The sequence below is a fragment of the Phodopus roborovskii genome, unplaced genomic scaffold (genome assembly GCF_943737965.1).
Source record: "Phodopus roborovskii unplaced genomic scaffold, PHOROB, whole genome shotgun sequence".
Taxonomy (NCBI): Eukaryota; Metazoa; Chordata; class Mammalia; order Rodentia; family Cricetidae; genus Phodopus; species Phodopus roborovskii.
This window is the reverse complement of record NW_026126724.1, coordinates 810,518-831,606: the sequence shown is the minus strand read 5'-3', so window position 1 is coordinate 831,606 and position 21,089 is coordinate 810,518. Positions and strand designations below refer to the sequence as shown.

Genomic DNA, 21,089 nt, shown 5'->3' with positions numbered 1-21,089 from the left:
GGGAGGTATCCTTAAAAATTTTTTTCATGGGTTTGTTCCCTGAACATAACACCAATAGCACAGTCATTGAGATTGGCAATTAATAAATGGTCCTCCTTAAAATGAGAAATTTCTGTAATATAAAGGATACAGTTGACAAGTCCAAATGGAAACTCACAGAATGGGAAATGATCTTCACAAAACCCCCATTTGACAGAGGGTTGATCTCCAAATTATACAAAGAAATTTTAGAAACCAGTCGCCAGAATACCAAATAATCCAATTAAAAATTGAGGTACATACTGAATAGAGAATTCTCACTAGAGGTAAACAGAATGGCTAAGAGACAATTAAGAAAGTGCTCAATATCCTTAGTCATCATAGAAATGCAAATGAAAACAATTCAGATATACCAAATTGTTCCCGTCAGAATGGCTATAATTAGAAACACCAATGACTACTTATGCTGGAGAGGATGTGGAGAAAGGGGAACACTCCTCCATTAATGGTGGGAGTGTAAACATCTACAGCCATTTTGTAGATCAGTGTGGCAGTTCTTCAGGAAAATGGGAATCAGTCCACCACATATACCAGCAATTCCACTCTCTGGTATATATCCAAATGATCCACAGCCATGCCAAAAAAAAAAAAAAAAAAAAAAAAAAAAGAAAAAAAAAAAAAAAAAAAAAAAAATCTGTTCAACTACGGTCATAGTAGCAGCATTAGTTGTAATAGCAAGAACCTAGAAGCATCCTAGAAGTCCCTCAAGTGAAGAATGGATAAAGATGATGTGGACCATTTACACAATGGTATAAATAATAATAATAATAAAACATAAAATTTAAAAAACAATGAAATCTTGGAAATTCGCAGGCAAATGGATGGAACTGGAAGAAACCATCCTGAGTTATGTAACCCCGTCATAAAAAGAGAAGCATGGTATGGACTCAAACATAGGTGGATTTTAGATATAAAGAAAAGTATCAACAGTCTATATTTCACACATCCAGAGAAACTAGTATATGAGGTGGGACCTAAGAGATTCATACAAGGTCCCTCACAGAATGGCAAAGCAAGAAGGTCTCCTGAGCCTATTAGGAGTAGGTGGGTGTTCTCAGTTACTATAGAGGGAATTAGGAAAAGAGAAGTTAGGAGAGGAGAACATGTGGGAGTAGAAAAATTTAGTTGGGTAACGAACAGACAAGAGCAATGATAGACAGAGACAGAGAGAGATCCCATAATAGAGGGAGCCTCATAAGTTTGAAAAGAAAGCTGACTCTAGAAAAATGTCCAGAGACCTACAAGGATGGCCACACATAATAATCTGAGCAACACTGGAAAGTCTACCTTATATGCACTTCCCTCATAATGAGATTGATAACTAACTTATCTCCCATCATAGAGCCCTCTTATCATAGCTTTTGTAGACATAAGCAGACACTCACAGCTAATCACTGAGCTGAACTCCTGTAATGCAGTTGCAGAGAGGTTAAATGATAAGAAAAGGGGTCAAGACCTGATGGGAGATGTCATTCTGTATATGTTTCTCATACTGGTTAATGAATAAAGCACTTTTGGCCAATAGGAAAGGAAGATAGGAGGACTAGGAGACAAGGGAGGAAATAGGATGGAGGAAGGAGGGGTCAACATGGAGAGTCTGGAGAGACTAGAACCACCAGCTGCCTCTCACTGGTAAGACCACGTGGAAATACATAGAAATGGATTAATAATTAACACAGAGCTAGCCGATAAGAAACTAGTAACTGGCCAACAGAATTATCTACAGAGTCTCTGTGTGTTAATTGGGGCTGGTGTGGCAGTGGGACAAACCCAGGCGGTGGTGGGCAGAAAAACCGTACTCCTTACAAAGACCAAACAACAGTAACCGACAGAGACAGCTGACCTGAACAAGGGGGAGTTTATGAACCCCCAAATGATATTTGGGACAACAGCTTTATACTGCATCAGACATCCTTAAAGTGGGTCCTAGTTAGAATGCCTTGGTAGTCTAAGGGTCTCTGATAGTGGAACAAGGATCTATCCTTAGTACATGAAATGACTTTATAGCACATTCCCCATGAAGGGATACTCCCTTAGCCTAGAGGCGGGGGGGGGGGGCAGAGGGGTATTGTAATAATGGAGAGTTATTCTCACAATGAAGACCCACTCAGTGTCCTAGCTGTTCCTTTCCTTTTTAAAGCAAATCAATTAACATATCCAGGGGAGAAAACATATCCTGACTATTCTTTCAGTTCCTATAAAGAAAAATGAACACTTTTTTACTCCTCCTTGTGTTTGCTGTTTTTTTTATTCACTGTTTAATTTTAATATTATTATACTATTTCCCCTTGATTTCTGAACTCTCATCATCACATTTATGTCATGCCCTTTCCATTAATAAAAGTTTAAAATTGAGATATTCCAAACAAGATCTAAAAGCTTCAACACTACCTGTGAGTACATATATGCAGGAAAATCCAAAAGGCATCCACCTAACAGGATGATCTACAAGAAACTTAATGTTTCTGAGTATGGGATGAAATAGTCCTCCCACTGAAATAAGACAATTGACATCACTTTTAGATAAATTATACTATAGCAAAACCTTCATTATATTTGCAGTAATAATGTCTTTTCTTTAGCATATGTATGGCCACTTTACCAGTAATTATTGTTATGTAATCTATATGTATGGCCACTTTACCAGTAATTATTGTTTTGCAATCTAAAATACATTCATTAAAATATCCTCCCTTAGATAGTAAATATTACCTACTCATGTTTTTGTTCTAGCTTCATTTGTTTATTTGTCATTGCTTATTCTTTTCTACCTGCCTTTCCCCAATCACTTTAAATCCATTATCATTTAATATTATTCCCTCCTCATATTCATTTATTAATTTTATTTTTTTATTTTCTTCACTTCTTTAATTCTTTCTTTCTTTATTCATTTTTTCTACCATCCTTCTTGGTATTGTTTTTTTTTTTTTTGGGGGGGAATGTCTTTTTAAAAAGAAATGTGGTATTACTTTTTCATTTTTATTTGAATTTGAAACAAGTTTGTTTTACATGTCAATCCCAGTTTCCTCATCTACCAATCCTCTTCCATTTCCTCCACCCAACCCCATTCAAACATGGTGAAGCTCCACAGAGAGGGTGAAGCCTTCTACGGGAGTCTTAAAAGTTTGTCATGTCATTTGGAACATGGCCTAGGTCCTCCACTATATGTCTATGGGGAGAACATATCCCTTTATGGGGGATAGGCTCCCAAAGTTTCTTCATATATTGGGGATAAATACTGATCCATTACTAAAGGCCCCATAGACTGCCAAGTCCTCCTAAATAACACGTACATTCAGGGCACCTGGTACAGTCATATGCTGGTTTACCAGCTATCAGACTGGGTTTGCATGAGTTATGCTTTGTTCAGGTCAGCTTATTTTGTGGATTTTTTCAGCCTGGTCTTGACACATTTGCTCATCACTCCTCCCTCTAAGTAACTGTAATCCGGGAGTTTGTCTTAGTGTTTAGCTTTGGGTGTCTGCTTCTGCTTTCATCAGCTATTAGGTGAAGGCTCCAGGATGGCATATAGGCTAGTCATTAATCTCGTTATCTTGGAAGGGGATTAATGATAGCCTCTCCACTATTGATTACAATATATGTTGTTTTCATCATTGTAGGTCTCAGGGCATTTTCCCAGTGCCAGATTTCTCCTTAAGTCTATAATGGCTCCCTCTTTTAGGGTATCTCTTTTCTTCTTCAGATATACTCTTTCCCTCTCCTCAACTTCCTATTCCTTCTTGACCACATTCACAGGAAAGGACACCAGGATACACTACACAACAAGAGGTGTCATCTGCTCTGTGTCCAATAGATGCTTATCCATGTCTTTATGAGGTGAGTAACCATCATTGAACATGCTGTGTGCCAAATCAACACAACTTCACACATCAGATCTCAATAGATGGTGAATGCAGCAGAAACTGGAACTTCCCTAGCAGAATTTTTCTTGAAATTTGCACTGACAAACCAGCAAATTTTTGAAATCACAGGGTTATCTCTACACCTAGTTAGTCCTTGTTAACTTGGGCCATGCATTTTCAAGGAACTGACTAGACTTCCCTTCAACAGAATGTTTGTCTTCCCCATAAAGTTAATAGAAAGAAATACATGAAAATTCAAACACAGTTTCCCTTTACATGCAAAATAATATTCTAAAGTAAATCTTCCAAGATTTACACCCACCTAAATGCACAAGGTTCATCAAAGGCATTTTATTAAGTCCTTGATAAAGAAGCCTTCCTTAAGAACAGCACCCTTGAAAAGCAAAAATACAAAAAAGGATAAAAAAGACAAAGAAAAAAGGGAGTATATTCAATGCAATGCCTGTAGCAAATAAACAGGAATAAAAAAATCAAATAAATCATCACTGGCTATAAATATAATGCATAAATCTGGGAACATTTAGGGCAATATTCCAAAATTATTCTAAATATAACCCAATTTTTAAATATTTTTATATTTTATAAAATATGTTATGAACTATATAAATTCAATTGTGTTCAGAATAAAACAACTCTTCACTTTATTTAACAAATAGAACATTGCTCAAATGAAAGGACTTAAAATTTTTTCATAGAAGTGAGTCAGAAATTAGAAAGGGGGCTGAATTCAAATATTTAAAGCATAAACTGCTTCACATTAGTGGTAAGACAGAATTTATTTGTTCACTTTTTAAAGACAGATTTCTTTTAAAAGACAGATTTTTTAAAACATCCTAATGAGTGGGAAATTTTCTTTCTTAATACTGCTGATTGCTGATATGGCTGATTTAAGAACTGATTCATATTCGCCAGTAGCCAATTTTCATGATCAGAATTGGTATTATGTCAGTGCAAAAGTTGAGCTGAACACATCAACTTTTCAACAGGAGAAAGTTCTCTGTGGCATCAGAAATCAGAAGGCTGTACCTGATAAACTAATCACTATTAAAACAAAACAAAACAACAACAACAAAAAAAAACTAGCACAATCCTGATGAACTTACTTGATGCCACTTCCTTACATTTATTCATCAACTTTGATTATGCACAAAACATGATCAAAAACAATGAGGTTATTTTCCTTGACAAAGTTCATTTTGTATAAATCAGTTGCATCTTGCATCAGCATTTGTTCTCAAACTCTCAGGTTCTGTAAGAACTAAGAACATATAATTGTAGCGTTACTCCTCCATAATCTGCACACTGTTTTCATGACACTAACACATATAACTTTGCAATGAAAACACGTGATACAAGTGATCTATATGCAGAAATTCTGGCAAGTTAAACCAACAGAATAGGTGCCATAAAACTGTAGCTATTTCCTACCAGGTGTAGGCTTCAAGATCCATTGAGTTAACATTCAAATCTCATATCCATAGTTTCATTCAAACTTTTGTTAACATTTGTACTGGCAGCTAAAAATGTCATTACTGGGGACCCTGTGACATTGATAACACTGGTACTGGTACTTCTGTTGCGCACAACATTGCTGGTCACATTAACACCCAATGTGAGTCTGATCTGCTCCAAGGCCTTCGCTGGCACAGCAAATGCCTCCAGCTTCTTCTCCCCATTGGCCATGTAGGAGTTCTGGCAGCCTTCAGCATCTGCAATGTATGCAGGCTTTCTGGTTAGAGTAACAATGTCAGCACTGGCTGCTGCATGTAAGATTACTTGTACTTTGCATAGCATGCCCACATTTACATACTTTCTTTCTCTGGGGTTTTTTGCACACAGTCTTGGTAGGACTTCCTGGCATAACATGATGACTAAGAATCATTGCCTTTCCTGCCTTGTCTTTTTAAAGAATACCCGGCTTGGATTTAGAGTGGTATTTCTTGGATCCATGTTCATGACAATTTTTCATGTTTTTAGTAGATAAAAGTACAGTTTTGGTGGTCTTGGGTGTTGTACCTCCATTGGAAACAGTAGCTATAGATTGAAGGAAGATTTTCCTTTCATGCTTCACCATCACAGGAGCAGATGCCCCAAGTTTTGTGCCTCCGATTATGGTAGAAATTGGAAGTGGCTGAACTTTTTCACTGTAACTTTCATATGTGGTTCTTTTTCGATTCAACTTTGCTACCTTTGGAGTTGCTGCTGAACATGATAATACATGGGGTGTAGGGCTGGTAGGCATAAAAATATTATGGCTAAGAGACTTGGAAGAGAGCTGAAAAAAAGGTTCATTGGATACAGTGGCTTCCAAATTTGGATGCAAATTAGGACATGCAACCTCTGTATTTGAAACAGTTTCTAAACTGCAAATTAATATCTCATCACTCAGCAAAAGAGAGTCACCAGGTTTTGGCTCTTCGCAGAAACTCCAGATATCAATACCTGTGGAGCACAAATCAGTGGCTACCGTGTCATAGACAGGTAACAGGCTCTCATACAGATCCTCAGTTTTTATATCAACAGTATTACACATGTCGATTGTATTTGGATGTTCGGGTGAGGGGATATTTATACCAGATCTATCTATTGAAGCCCTTTGTAAGTAGGCAAACCATTGACAACAGAACTACCAATAGCAATGCTGTGGGTGCTTTCAGACTTTGGAGATAAATAAGCATGTGTATCTGCTATGGGTTCTGAAGTTGAAGGTAAAGGGGACTGTGTCAAACACAGAGTGAAGGATGAGTCTGAAGGCTTCTCTATGTCCTCACAAAACAATGATCCTTCATTGAATAAAGCTAAAACATCAGAAGAACAGTCAACTGTTTGTCTTTTGTCCTGTGCCAGTCTTGGCTGGGTTATATATTCACATAGTTTCTTGTAGCAGTTCAATAAGATGCTTAACTGCTTGTTTTCCTCAAAGTGCTCATAGTTTATGCACCAGCTACATGAATTTTTCATCATCATTTTCTTGCCTATACATGTTTTGCAGACATAGTGTTGGCACGTGGATTTGGTGGGTGCAATAGGATCTTGTAGCAAATGTCCACAAACACAGCAAGAGAGGGACTGTCGCAAGTAAGGCAGGATCCTATTAATCTCTTGAAATGCCTTGGGGTCTCCAGGGTCATGGTTGAGCACTAGGCGACTGGTGGAAATGTAGAGAGCAGTATCATTCGTGGGGTTCATTGCAAACACTTGGACACCAATGGCTCTCAGTTGAAAAGAAATTCTGTATGCAAGTTTCTAAGCAGCCAGGGAACAATGGTGAGTTTACAACTATTAGGAGAAATCTGAGCAGAACCACTGGCCAAAGCAGCAACCAAAATCCATCAAGTGTGTGAATCTAAAGCATCCTCCCACACATGGGGCCTCAGTGCCCCACCTGTGTCTCTTAGTCCTGCAGACCAAAGAGAGATGAAACTAGTGAGCAACCAGCTTTGGAGTTCAACCAAGGTAGCCACAGATTGTATGATCTGGCCTGGAATGGCACTTGGTTTAGCCCTGCAGCTCTCCTGGTGGCCTGGGCTCGAGCAGCATATCTGGCCACAGAGGCACCACTGGATGCAGCTGTAAGCAATGGTATGTACCAGATGAGTTCCAGGTGAGCACCCGTATCTCCAGCCATGGGCCCTTACTCCATTGCAGCACCTGCACAGAGGCAGTGGTACGACAAGGACTACCATGCAGGAGTCTAGTGCCAGGAGATTAGGCAGTGGTGGGTGTGTCTGCTGTAATCTTTCAATGCTATATATGGGGTCCATTCTGTGCCTCGTGCAGCAGGAAGGAGGCCCCTACCAAAAAAGAGAGACTCAGGAGGAAATGTGCAGGCCCAAGGTGCTATGAGTGGGCAGAAAACAGGCCCAGCAAGCAGCGGCTGCACCACTAATTCCTAGGTTGCAAACTCAGGATCACCAGCACTAGTGCAGCCCACTTACAGCCCCAGCTCAGTCAGAGCCCCGCCATCTTTTCAGCACAGCACTGATGACTCATCCAAGCTCTACTGCCACTGCCACTGTCTGTTGAGCCATGGCTTAGGCGAGTTCACCGCACCAGGCCACCACCACAGCCCAGCAAACAGGCCTTCTACAGTCCCCTCCCTTGGGCCTGGCTGCCCTCACGTTCACTTCATGCACAGCTGTACCTCATTTGGGCACGTACTGCTCTGGTTGTGGTGGATGGTGCTGTGCTTCAGGCCCACCTGGTATCCTAGAATAGAGCATGCTCAGTGCAAGCCTCAAGCTCCCTCTGCTCTTCCCCAGGTGCTCTCAAATTCTCTCTCTCTTAAGTTGTATGGGTTTTGCTTGATTAGTTAGAAGGCACATTGTCCCTTTGCTTGGACTGTCCCTGTAGTGCACTGTGGTGTAGGGCCCAGGGGTCCCAGGGGGCCTCCCCATGTCTCCCCACCTTGATATCATTAACTCAAGGGGCAGAGACACTGTCATCCTTGAGACTCTGATGTGGCTAGACCTAGTTAGTATGTGCACAGCATGCTTTAAATCCCTCCACACCACCCCTCCAGCTTCCTTTCCATCCACTTCCCCTTTCACCTGATTTGTCTCTAAAAGGCCCCTCCACGCCCTCCCGGAGCTACCGACTGGCTCATGTCTTGTGCAACACACCCCTCACCTCTTATCCCCCTGCCCGTTAATATAGCCTTTCACCATTAATAGTGTACTTTGACAGTCCACTTAGAAAACCTTATAAACATATTAGCCCATGCACACCATCCCCACCTGCCTCACTGCAACCCCTTCCCCCAAGCACAAACCCCCCAAACAAAAACGAGCACAATACTCATGACCTGCTCTCCACTTCTGTGGCATGCTCAGAGCAATCCTCAAGCTCTCTCTGCTCCTCCCACACATGCTCTCAAATTCTCTCTCTCCAATGTTGTGTGGGTTTTGGTGGATTGGATAGAAGGCACATTATCCCTTCTCTTAGGCTGTCCCTGTAGTGCACTGTGGTGCAGGGCCTGGGGTCCCAGCCAGGGCTCCCCATGTCTTGCCAACTGCTGTGAGAGAGAGAGAAACCTCTGGATAATAGATCAGTAGAGTCTAACACAATTGAGGCAGTCATCAAAACCCTCCCAAACAAAAAAAGCCCTGGGCAAGATGGCTGCAGTGCAGACTTCTACCAGAAATCCAAAGAGCGAATACCAATATTCTTCAATAGTTCCACACAATAGGAACAGAAGGCTCATTACCAAACTCTATGCGACCACAATTACCTAGGTACCCAAGACACAAAAAGATACAAATAAGGAAGAGTACTACAGACTAATATCCCTCATGAACACGAATGAAAAACGCCTCAATAAAATACTAGCAAATAAAATCCAGGCACACATCAGGGAAATCATCCACAATGACAAAGGATACTTCATCCCTGCATTGTAGGGATGGTTTATCATGTCACGCCCAACCTCAATCAACAAGGAAGACGCAACTCAGCGGAGATCTTCTTCTAGCAGTTTAATCATGATCCTTGAACATGCTTCTTCTTCTAACTCTGGGGAAACAGAGTTAAATCTCCTTGTGCTGACAAACTCTAATGAGCAATGTGGACCCTGCAGGTAGGCTGCTCTTATAGGGAAGCAGGCAAGCTGAACAGGCTTAGCCAAATAATGACTTGTTTATGACAGCGCTCACCATCTGGAAGGTGGAAGGGGGAAGCCAGCACCATCTTTAAGGTGTGGCACTTCGCAGCTCTCTACATTATCATTTGAAAATCTATCAATTTGATCAACCATATAAACAAACTGAAAAAGAAAAACCACATGATCATCTTACTGGATGCTGAAAAAGCCTTTGACAAAATTCAACCCCATTTCATGATAAAGGTCTTGGAGAGACAGGAATAATCAGTAAACCAACAGCCAATATCAAACAGAATGCAGAGAAACTTAAGGTGATTCCTCTAAAATCAGGAACAAGACAAGTCTGTTCTCTGTACATAGCTCTTCAGTAATGTACTTGAAATTCTTGCAAAAGGAGTAAAACAACAATAGGAGATCAACAGAATGCAAATTGGAAAGTAAAAAGTCAAACTATCACTATTTGCACATGATATGACAGTTTACATAAAGGATACAAAAAGATCTACAGAGAATGGGTACAGCTGACATAAACATTCAGCAAAATAGCAGGATACAAGAGAAGGTCAAAAAAATCAGTAGCCCTACAATATACAGATGACAAAGGAGCTCAGAAAGAAATCAGAGAAATATTACCCATTACAGTAGCCACAAACAACATAAATTATCTTTAACTAATGCTTACCAAACATGTGAAAGATTTATATAGCAAGAATATTGGGTCTTTAAAGAAGTAAATTAAAGAAGATACCATAAAACAGAAAGATCTACCATGCTCATGGATAGGTAGGATAAACATAGTAAAGATAGAAATTTTGCCAAAAGAAATCTAAAAATTCATGGCAATCCCCATCAAAATCCCAGCACAATTCTCCACTTACCTTGAAAGTATAATAACTTATATTAAATGGAAAAAGAAAAGACTGAGAATAGTTAAAACAACCAAGTACAATAAAAAAAAATTCATGATGCATCTCCATCCTCAACTTCAAACTATATAGAACTATAGTTCTGAAAACAGCTTTGTATTGACACAAAAATATATAGGTAGACAAAAAGAATTAAATCAATAACCCTGATAATAACCCACCCACCTATGGTCATCTGAGTTTTGACAAAACAAAACAGCTAAAACTATACAATGGGAGGAAGAATGCATCTTTAACAAATGTTGCTGGCATACCTGGCTGTTGGTGTGTATATAAGACTGCAGAAAGACTTAGAAGCTTATGTAAGGCAAAGGACACAGTTGATGAGAACACAGCAGTCCACAGACTGGGAAAAGGTCTTCTATTACCCTATATCTGACAGAGGGACGATCTCAAAAATATACAGAGAAAACACGAAGCTAGTCACCAAAACACCAAATGGCCTTATTTAAAAAAAAAAAAATGGGGTATAGAACTGAATAAAGAATTCTCAATAGAGGAAATAGAAAAGGCTGGAAGACACTTAAGACAGTGCTCATCATCCTTAACTATCAGGGAAATGCAAATAAAAACAACTCTTAGATAATGTCTTATTCCTGGTAGAATTGCTAAAATTATTAACACCATTGACAACTTATGATGGAGAGGATGTGGACAAAGGGGAACCCTCCTCGAATGCTGCTGGGATTGCAAACTTGTACTGCCATTTTGGAGATAATTATGGTGGTTCAGCAAAATCAAAATCAGTCAATTACTGGATCAGGCAATACCACTCTTTGGCATATATCTAAATGAACCACATCCATACAACCAAAAGATCTGTTCAACTATGTTTGTAGCAAGAACCTGAAAACAACCTAGATGCCCCTCAACTGAAGAATGGATTACAAATGTGGCACATTTACACAATGGAATACTTCTCTGTGTGGGAAAAAATTGGAATCTTGAAGTTCACAGGCAAATGGAGGGAATTTGAAAAAAACCATCCTGAATGAGGTAACCCTGTAAAAAAAAATGAGGAACATGGTATGTACTCATTCATATATGAGTTTTCGACATAGATAAAGCATCAACAGTGATGGGACATGTCATGCTGTAAACATGTTTCTCATACTGGTTAAGTAATCAAGCACTGTTGGCCAATAGGAAAGCAAGAGAGGCGGGACTAGGAGACAAAGAGGAAAGAGGAAGGAGGAAGGAGGAGAAAAGATGGAGTCTGGAGAGAGCAGGACGCCAGCCAGTTCTCAGTAAGATAACCACGTGGAAATATTTAGATAAACAGAAATGGGTTAATAATTAAGACAGAACTAGCCAATAAGAAACAAGTAATGGGCCAATAGTATTATATCAAATACTTAGTCTCTGTGTATTATTTGGGGCTTGCGTGGCAATGGGACAAGACTAGGTAAACAATATATGGATGTGAAGTAGTATACCCAAAGCATGCTCAATTATACCACAAAGACATTTGATTATCTATGTTCATAGCCACATTTTTCATAATAGCTAGATCTTGGAAACAACCTATATGACTATCAACTGCAAAACAGATAAAGATAATGTGGTGTATGTACACAATAGCATACTCCTTAGTGATCAGAAACAGTAACATCCTAAAATTTCTAGGTACATGGACAGAACCAAAATAACTACCAAGAGAAGTACCCAAAATTCAGAAAGATACATAATATATATAGTAATCATAACTTTGTTGTAGATATAAAGTAGATGATACCCAACCAACAATCTAAAACTTCTGAGAATCAATTAAACTCTTGCAGAAACAGAAAGAAGCAGGTGCATAAATACACCGGTAATCATTTGGCCAACCTCCTGGAGTACAATCACAGGGAGATAGGAGCAATAATAAAAACAAAGCACTCAAGACCATGATGGCAAAACCTGCAAAATAAGCTGACCCAAGCTAGTGTGAGATCAAGGAACCTGATTTGATAACAAAGAAACTACATAAGACTTAACTATACTCCCTTAATATACGGGACAATGGTGATTCTAAGATAATAAATGCACAAACTGAGTTAGTATAGCCCATTATATATGAAGAGATACCTTGTCAGCTGAGATACAGGTTTTTGAGAGGTGGAGAGGTGTCTTAGTTCTGCCTCAAGTGGATGAAGGGAGAAACTTAGTAGACACCTGCCCAAGCAACAGATGAGTGGTAGGGGAACAGAGGAGATGAGGGGTGGCAAGCAGGAAATGGAACATCACCCTTTACAATAGCTACAAACAACATAAAGTATCTTAGCGTAACACTTACCAAACAAGTAAAAGACCTATATAATAAGAAGTTTGTGGCTATAAAGAAAGAAATTAAAGAAGATACCAGAAAATGGAAAAATCTCCCATGTTCTTGGATAGGTAGGATAAACATAGTAAAAATGGCAATCTTGCCAAAAGCAATCTACAGATTCAATGCAATCTCCATTAAAATCCCATTCAATTCTTCAGTGTCCTTGAACGGATTATAATCAACTTTATATGGAAAAACAAAAGACCCAGGAACTTCAGGAGGCATCATCATTCCTGACTTTAAGCTCTACTACAGAGCTATAGTTCTGAAAACAGCCTGGTATTGTCAAAAAAATATACAGGTAGACCAATGGAATCAAATTGAAAATCCTGATATTAACCCACACACCTATGAGCACCTGATTTTCGACAAAACATCTAAAATTATACAATGGGACAAGGACAGCATCTTCAACAAACAGTGCTGGAACAATTGAATGACGGTGTGTAGATAACTACAGAGATTCCTATAAGGTCCCTCACACATGGGGGAAAGGAGAAGATCCCGAGAGCACATGGGAATTGGGGGGGGGCAGTGAATGGAGAAAGAAATAGGAGAAAGTGAAAGGGAAGAGAGGAAAACGTGTGACTAGGAAGATTCAGTCTGCATAGGAATAAAGACAGAAGAGAGAGAGAGTGAGAGAGGCAGTGAGACAGAGAGACAGAGGGAACATAAAAGAGGCAGCCATTATTGGTTTGAAGAGAAAACTGAACCAAAATAAAATTCTAGAGACGTACAAGACTGATTCCAACTAATAATTAGAGCAACCATGAAAAGGCTACCATAAATGTCTTTCCCTAATAGTGCGATCAACAACTGACTTATCCACCATCATGGAGTCCTGATCTCGTCCCTGTTTGAAACAGAATAAAACATCTATAACTAAACATTGAGTCATATAAGAATCCAGATGCAGAGAGTGACAACAAGACCAGATTGCACAAACACCTAGAGACAGCTGACCTGAACTAGGAGGAACTAATTGGCCCCCCAGATTTATAGCTGGGAATACAGGATGGGACTGACTCAGAACCCCCTTAATATGGTTCTCAGCTAAAAGGACTGAGCAGTCTAAGGGACCTGATAGAATGGGCCCGGGATGTATTCATGGTGCACAAAATGACCTTGCAGACACATTCCACATGGAGCGATATGGCCTTAACCTAGAGCGAGAAGTCCTAGTCCCTACTTCAAATTACTTGACAGATCTACATGACCCCACCTGGATAGCATAGCCCTACCTGTGGAATGTGCATTGTGGGATGGGAGGGGAGGCAGGTCAGTGTACAAGTGAGGGGGGGGGAGTGTCAGCGGGAGGGAGGGAGTGGGGACTGGGATCAACATCTAATATATATATATATATATATATATATATCCTCAAAATACATTTGGCTTTAAGGCACTCTTACCTGACCAGTCCCTCAATTGTTGCTCTTGAGATGTTACATTTCTATTGACTAAAATTATTGCCTGCCCTTGTCACATATCCCCCCCCCCAAAAAAATAATGCAACCAACTTAAAGGGAACTGATATTTGATCAAGATTTCACTAAAAAAAGGGAAGCAGCTTACTTTGAGTATACCATATTTATCATCCATATTTGTTACATTCTATAAATGGTTGAGTATCTGTAGAAAAAATTTTCTGCCAAAGTAAAAAAAAAAAAAAAAGAAAGAAAAAGTTTAATGCAATTATCAATTACACTAAATGAGGCAAGCCTAAACTACAGGAAAATTTTCTACACAGAAATAAATAATCAACATCACATGAGAGAAAGGAAATGAAACACATAAAACCTAGAAATATTGGACAGCATAAACAATCACATATAAAAGCAATAATGCATTTAAATCAGATATTAAAAAGATACCGATAATTAATAGTTTTGAAAATCAAAATAACATATTTTTGTAAGACCCTCAGAATGAGAAGTCTTCCAGGTTCGGTTGATACCCCAAGAACTCAATGTCCAGTCCAGTTGCTGCAAAAGGCAAGAGGCTTTAATGAACAGGAAACATTTGTGCAAATGGGCTCCTCCTGCTCTCAGGCTAGGGAGAAGCCCCCTCCCTTGGGCCCAGGTGTTTTTAAAGGCAAACCCACACGTTTAGGGAGGGGGTGGGACCCTCTGTCCATTGAGTACATGACCCTTGCAGGCCAGATGGTCTGCTATTAGGGTCAGCAGACCTTAGGGCCTCAGGTGTGTTAATTAATCTTGTCTGGGCAAACCAGAGTTATAGCTATCTCTTGACCCTATTTACCACCTGTTGACTCACAGGAAAGGAGGGGCAGTGTGAATTCTTCTTATCTCAGGGCCTTGTGAGAGGAAGCTAGCAAATTCCAAGGAAAAGATATTGGTTTCTAGGTTAGTCCATCATTAACCTTACTTTTTAGGTCTTTCATTTTTAATATGTTGAAAACTTGCCTATACTGACTTCAAAAAAATCACACTTCCCTAGAGAGAACAACATTTGCAGCACAAGTTCTGATAGATATTAATAATAAAATTTGGAGTCTGCTCTCAGAGGGTGAAAGCTGATGGATCTCAGAAGCAGAGCCGTGTGAGCCTCTAGAGTTCTTACCTCTACCGGTGTTCAGACCAAAGAACCAATCCTGTTGTCACAAGGCCTTCTCAATTGACTGCTGTCTTTATGAAAGCTCAGAATGACTGCTCAGACTGAACCCTCTCCCTGCAATCCCTCCTGTCTCCTCCCAATTTATATCCCCCTCTCTGTCCAGTCATATCCCTCCTTTCTCACCATGGACAGTGCTGGGATTAAAGGCATGCCATCTCAGTGCTGGGATAACATTTCTGTTAGCAGTTTCTCTTTTAGGTGGAGTCTTTCTCTCTCCCTCCCTCTCTCCCATTTTTGATGGCTTTCCCTCTTCCTCTCCCTATGTTTCTCTGTAGATATCTCCCTAACGCTCTCGCTCTCCCTTTTTCTCCAATTGCTCTTTCTCTAAAAGGCCAGAGTGGCATTGAGCTAATAGATACATGTATATTTCTCCTAAGAGGTGGGATTAAATCTGTGTCCCACTGCTGCCTGTTTATGGATGACCTTGCATACTTCATTTCCTGCCTGTATGGCTAACTAATGTCTTAGGTGTGTGACTAACTTGTGACTGAGTGTATGTAGTAACTAGTGGCTTTGTGTGGGTGGGCTAACTAATGACTTGGCATTTAACCAGGTGTGTAGTTACCTAATGACACATCTCTGTGTGGCGCCTGCGCTGCTGTCAAAGCCCGAGAAGCTGGGGATTGTGTAGATGTTAATATCACAGGACTCTTGTTTGATATTAAGAAGGTTCTTTATTATTTTCCTTTTAGTCTGGGGGCCAGTTTATATACCACAGCACAAGATGGAGGAGGGGGAACCAGAGCCTGTGGGTAGTCATCTCAGGTTCCAAGAACAGGTGGTTAGTGTGCATTCAGGGTTGCAGAAGCCAAAGGAACATTAGCATTTTGCATTACAAAACATGTCTCCTGTTTTCCAGCTGTTACAGCTGCCTGCCCTGAGGGCAGAAGGAGGGGGAGTAATTCTTAGTCTAGGTTTTAATTCTTACAATTCCCCCTCTTTTATTTTCTATGAGAGACCCCTAGCTTAGGTCTTGCATTGTGTGGTACCCCTTACCCCTCTTCAGGGGCCCCAGAAACTTCATGTTTTACGCTGGGGGGCTTCACTGCAAGTTGCCCATCATGGGGCTACCTCATTTCTGCAGCATCTGTAAACAGACCTCATGACTATAGGGAGAGCCATCGGCCAGACTGTGTTTCTTTTGTTGAAAAGAACTGTCAGATCATGCATAGCACAAGAATCCCTACCCCAACAACTACTGGCTACAACTTGCTGAGAGACAATGTGCCATTCAAAATCTGTAACCAACCTCCAATCTGGGCCATGACATTCCACCTGCCATCTGCTGAAATAGGAGTAATTCAGGTCTTATTGACCTCTACTCTCTGGTCAGCCAAAACACTGGTAAAATTTACAAAAGATGAGACCCTGCCACCATTGAGGCTGTTGACCCCTACAGAGACATTTGCATTCCAATCAAGGTGATACAAGAGGAATGACAGAATGAAAGCAGGAGGCCTGCTATACCAACCCCAAAACCCTAATTGTTCCTGAAGTAAGGCAGTTTGCTGATTTAAGTTAAAGAGTCAAAACTGAATATGAGAATCCAAATCGAATAAGAGCATTCAAGCAGGGCATTCTCTGCAGTTAGGGCTTCACTGATTCTGCCCGCCAGCTGGTTAACAGCCTCCACATTGGCAGTGAACTGAGCCACAGAAATCCCTGCAATGACAGCAACAGTCACCTACACAGCAATGACAGGAATGTTGGCAGGGCAATATCTAAGTCCCTTCTTGGCTGTAGAGGATAATTTCTTCTCCCCCAAGTCGGTCTTCCATTATCATTGGGGCGAGGTCAGGAACTCGAACTACCAGGGAACTGTTGTCCCTCGGGGGCCATAAATTGCTCAGGAAGCAGGTTGTGGAAGAACTATTGAAAGATTTTCCCTCCCCTAAGGACCCTTTACAGGTGGAGCACAGTGTCTCCAAGGCAAGTGCCTATGCAAGTCATAACTTCCTGGGGAGCTTCCAGCATAGGGGCCCTGATATAGGGGCCACATAGCAGCATTTTCCTGTTCCCACTGGAAGTTTATGTTATAGGACCTCTCTGAGTCCCCAGCAATTGTTCATGCTGGAATTGGGGTGAAAATCAGCAAGGGAGGCATTACTCAAATCTATGCATGAAACCAAGAATCACCCATTGGGAAATGGAGAAAAATTAAGCACTCTCTGGGAGCCAAGGCTCCCCTGAGTCAGGGAGGTCAAATTATTCAGTAATGAAGTTTCTATTGGCACATTGGCAACCAGTAGTCACAGGGAATGTTCTCTCCTGACTAACTGGCATCAGGATGTGGGTTTCCTAACCAAGGACCAAACCACTTGTTCCTCCATGGGTCAGGGATTCCAGTACAGCAGGATTAGATTCCTGATTACGATCCACAGGACGAACATGTTGTTCTGTTATCCAAATAGGTTACTCTGTTTCTGGGGGAAAAACGCAAACAGCCCCTCAGACCCTAGCTAATATTGGGGGTGGGCAGTTGCCATAGTCGTGTAATTATGTCTTTCCTTCTGACCCATCCCAATGTTTGGGAGCGTTTGTTCCAATGTTTCTCCATGGCAGGCAAGTTATTTTTATCTACAGTCAAAAAATTTAAATTATAAAGTATAGTGGATAATTGAGAATTGGGGGAGATCCTATATTTCCCCTTTTCTATTTTATTAAAATATTGTTTAATGTTGGCATGAGTGTGTTCCACGATGGCTTGTCCCATAGAATTCTGTGGGATGCCAAATGCATGATTGATATGATGTTCCTTGCAAAAGGCCACGAAGTGATGACTAGCATATGTGGGGCCATTGTCTGTTGTTAAGATATCAGGAACACTCATACAGGCAAAGGCCTGTAAACAATGGGACATGACATCTTTAATTTTTTCTCCGCAGGTTAGAGATGCAAAAAAACCACATTAAAATATGTATCCATAGAAACTTGCATATATTTTATTTTTCTTGCTTAAGGCAAGTGAGTGACATCCATTTGCCAAATATTGTATGCATTCTCATGCAGCAGGCATTAAGGAGCGAGGAGAAGTGGGATGAGAATCTGCTTGTAAAATATCAAATAATGGTCTAAGCTGCCCAGTGGTTAAGGACAAACTATGGAACCCAATTTATATCTACCAATAATTTTTAAAAATCATTAATGTTGGTCAGTTTATCCAGGCTTAAAGTAATCTTTTGAGGACTGACACCAGAATATAACAATTGGTGACCCAGGTATTGATAGGGAAATTCTTGTTGCATATTTTCTGGGGCTATTCTTAAGCCAGCTAGTTGAAGATTATGTTGTATTTCTCCAAAAGCCTCTTTCATTTCCTTAGAATCCGGGCTGGCTAAAAGAATACCATCCATATAATGTAAAATATACAGAGATAGAAATTTCTCTTTAATGGAGGCATTGGCCAATGATACACAAACAGTGGGTCTATTGGCCATTCCTTGAAGCAACATCACCCATTGATATCTCTTATAAGGCTTTTTAAAATTAATAGAAGGTATGCCAAATGCAAATCGCTCCCTATCCTCAGGATGCAAGGCAATGCTAAAAATGTATACTTTTAGGTCTATTAATAACAATTGATAAACTTGAGGATGCCTACAGGGGATGGTAAGCCAGGCATGTAGCTCCCATAATTGGCATGCAATGATTAACAGCTCAGAAATCTTGTAGGTGTATCCAATTTCCAGATTTATTCTTTATAACCAAGATTGGAGTATTCAATGGGGAAGTAGAAGGAACAATATGTCCTGCCTCTAATTGTTCCTTTCCAAGTTGATGTGCAGCCTGTAATTTCTCAATAGATAATGGCCATTGGTCCACCCATACTGGGTCATCAGTTTTTCAGATAATAGCAATGGGACCAGGCTGCATAGCAATAGCCACTAGGGAAAATTTCCCAGCTCAGAGCGATCTCAGGCTCTTTTGATAATTAATTTTTTAGATACAACAGACTGAGGTTCAACTTGGGGGAATTTATTCAGTCCTCTTCCATGTGCATAACTTTGGTAAGCCAGCATATTTTTCACAGACTCAGTAGTAAGGACTGCTCCCATGGCCAAAGCACATCTCTTCCCCAAAGATTAACAAATATATGATTTAACACAAAAGTTGGAAAAAGGCTTGTATGTCTATCAGCTGACCATTTAAGAAACTGAGTACTACATTCTGGAGCCACAGCAGTTCCTTTTGACATGTCCTGGTTGTCCACATCCAAACCAATTCTTTGGTCTGGCTCCTCTATCCTTCCCACCTATTTTAATGACTGAAGCTATAACCTGGCCCATAATGTGATGATCTATGTCCCGACATATGCATACATAGTCATTAAGACTTTTGGCCTTATGGGGACTTAAAGCCTCTTTACAAAACTTGTTTGCATTTTCGAATGCGAATTGTTTAACAATGGGTCCAAAAGTGGCTGCCAGCAAGGGGAATCTGAAGACTACTGCAGTTGTTTAATTTACCATGGTGCATGTCTCACCTGGTCATCATTATACTCTTAAAGTCCAAAGAAGAAAGCTCTAAAGCTAGTATAATTATAAACTTAGGAGCCATAGCTAGGGTAAGCAGCAACAGAAGGAAAGCCTCCTCCTTCAATACCCTTTATACATGCAGGATACCACCAGATGGTGAGACTCATATTTAGGTGTATCTGCTTCTGCCTTATGTGTTTTTTTTTACTTCATTTTTATTTTATTTTGTTTTATTTTGTTTTATTTCATTTTTGATTACTGACTGCCTCCTTAATTCTGATATTAAACAAGTGCACTGCCACCAAGTAGTTAAAGATGGATCTCATCATCTAATTCCATATAAAGCTTCTCTGAGTGGCTTTGACAGTTCTGGAACACATTCTGACTGCCTGTCCTGTCTGAAATCCTATATGGGAACCCATTCCAACTTGTCATGGGTACAGAGAGCTCAAATAACAACTATTGTCCCTAATATATTGCCTTTCCTACCATAGGTTTTCTGGGCCTTTTTCGTGAATATCTCCTATCTAAAAGCAATATATTTGGGCCCATACATCCTTATAGACACCCTTCAGACAGGGAATAAACGCAAGTATGTGGTTCCTTAAGGCAGATAATATGTGCAGTTAAGGAGTGTCTTTAGTATTAGTGGAAGCAATTCCTATTTACTCTTTGTACATATTAATAGAACACCTCTGCCATTGCCCCACCATTGGTTGACTAAAGTTTGACATATGAATTAAATGGAGCATTCAGTATTTGTAGTGAGATATTCACCATGTTCCTGCCTGTGGCATAGACCACACCCATTGGGGGTGGAGACAGTGACGGATGTGACCTGGGGGAACTACTTTTTAGGAGGACACTGAGAGAGCTCTCTTTCCTGCAGCACAGGAACAGCTTCCTGGGACCAGGAACCTGCTGGAGTTCATCTGTCTATGTTGTAAGTTATGTCTCCCTGAATAAATATCTATTCAGCCTATTTTTTTTTCTCCTGATCCTTATGGAACATCAATATCTGGTGTCAGAAGCAGAATCTGGATTTTTACCGGACCTGGTTTTCAACGAGGCAGCAGACGCCGCTCACTTCCCACACCATCCCCAAATGGGCAGGGTTCCTTGAGTATCAAGGTGGCCATACCACAACTTGTGGGACATTTGCCTTTGCCCTACAACTTTACATCCAGTGCAGCCCTGAGAAAGCTCGCACTGCTTCTCATC

The 21,089-nt window shown here is 40.4% G+C and overlaps 1 pseudogene; it reads right to left on the bottom strand.

Moving 5' to 3' along the window:
- Positions 1 to 5,378: 5,378 nt before the first annotated feature.
- Positions 5,379 to 7,112, bottom strand: LOC127214517 (E3 ubiquitin-protein ligase MSL2-like; annotated as a pseudogene).
- Between the last annotated feature and the right edge of the window lie 13,977 nt (positions 7,113 to 21,089).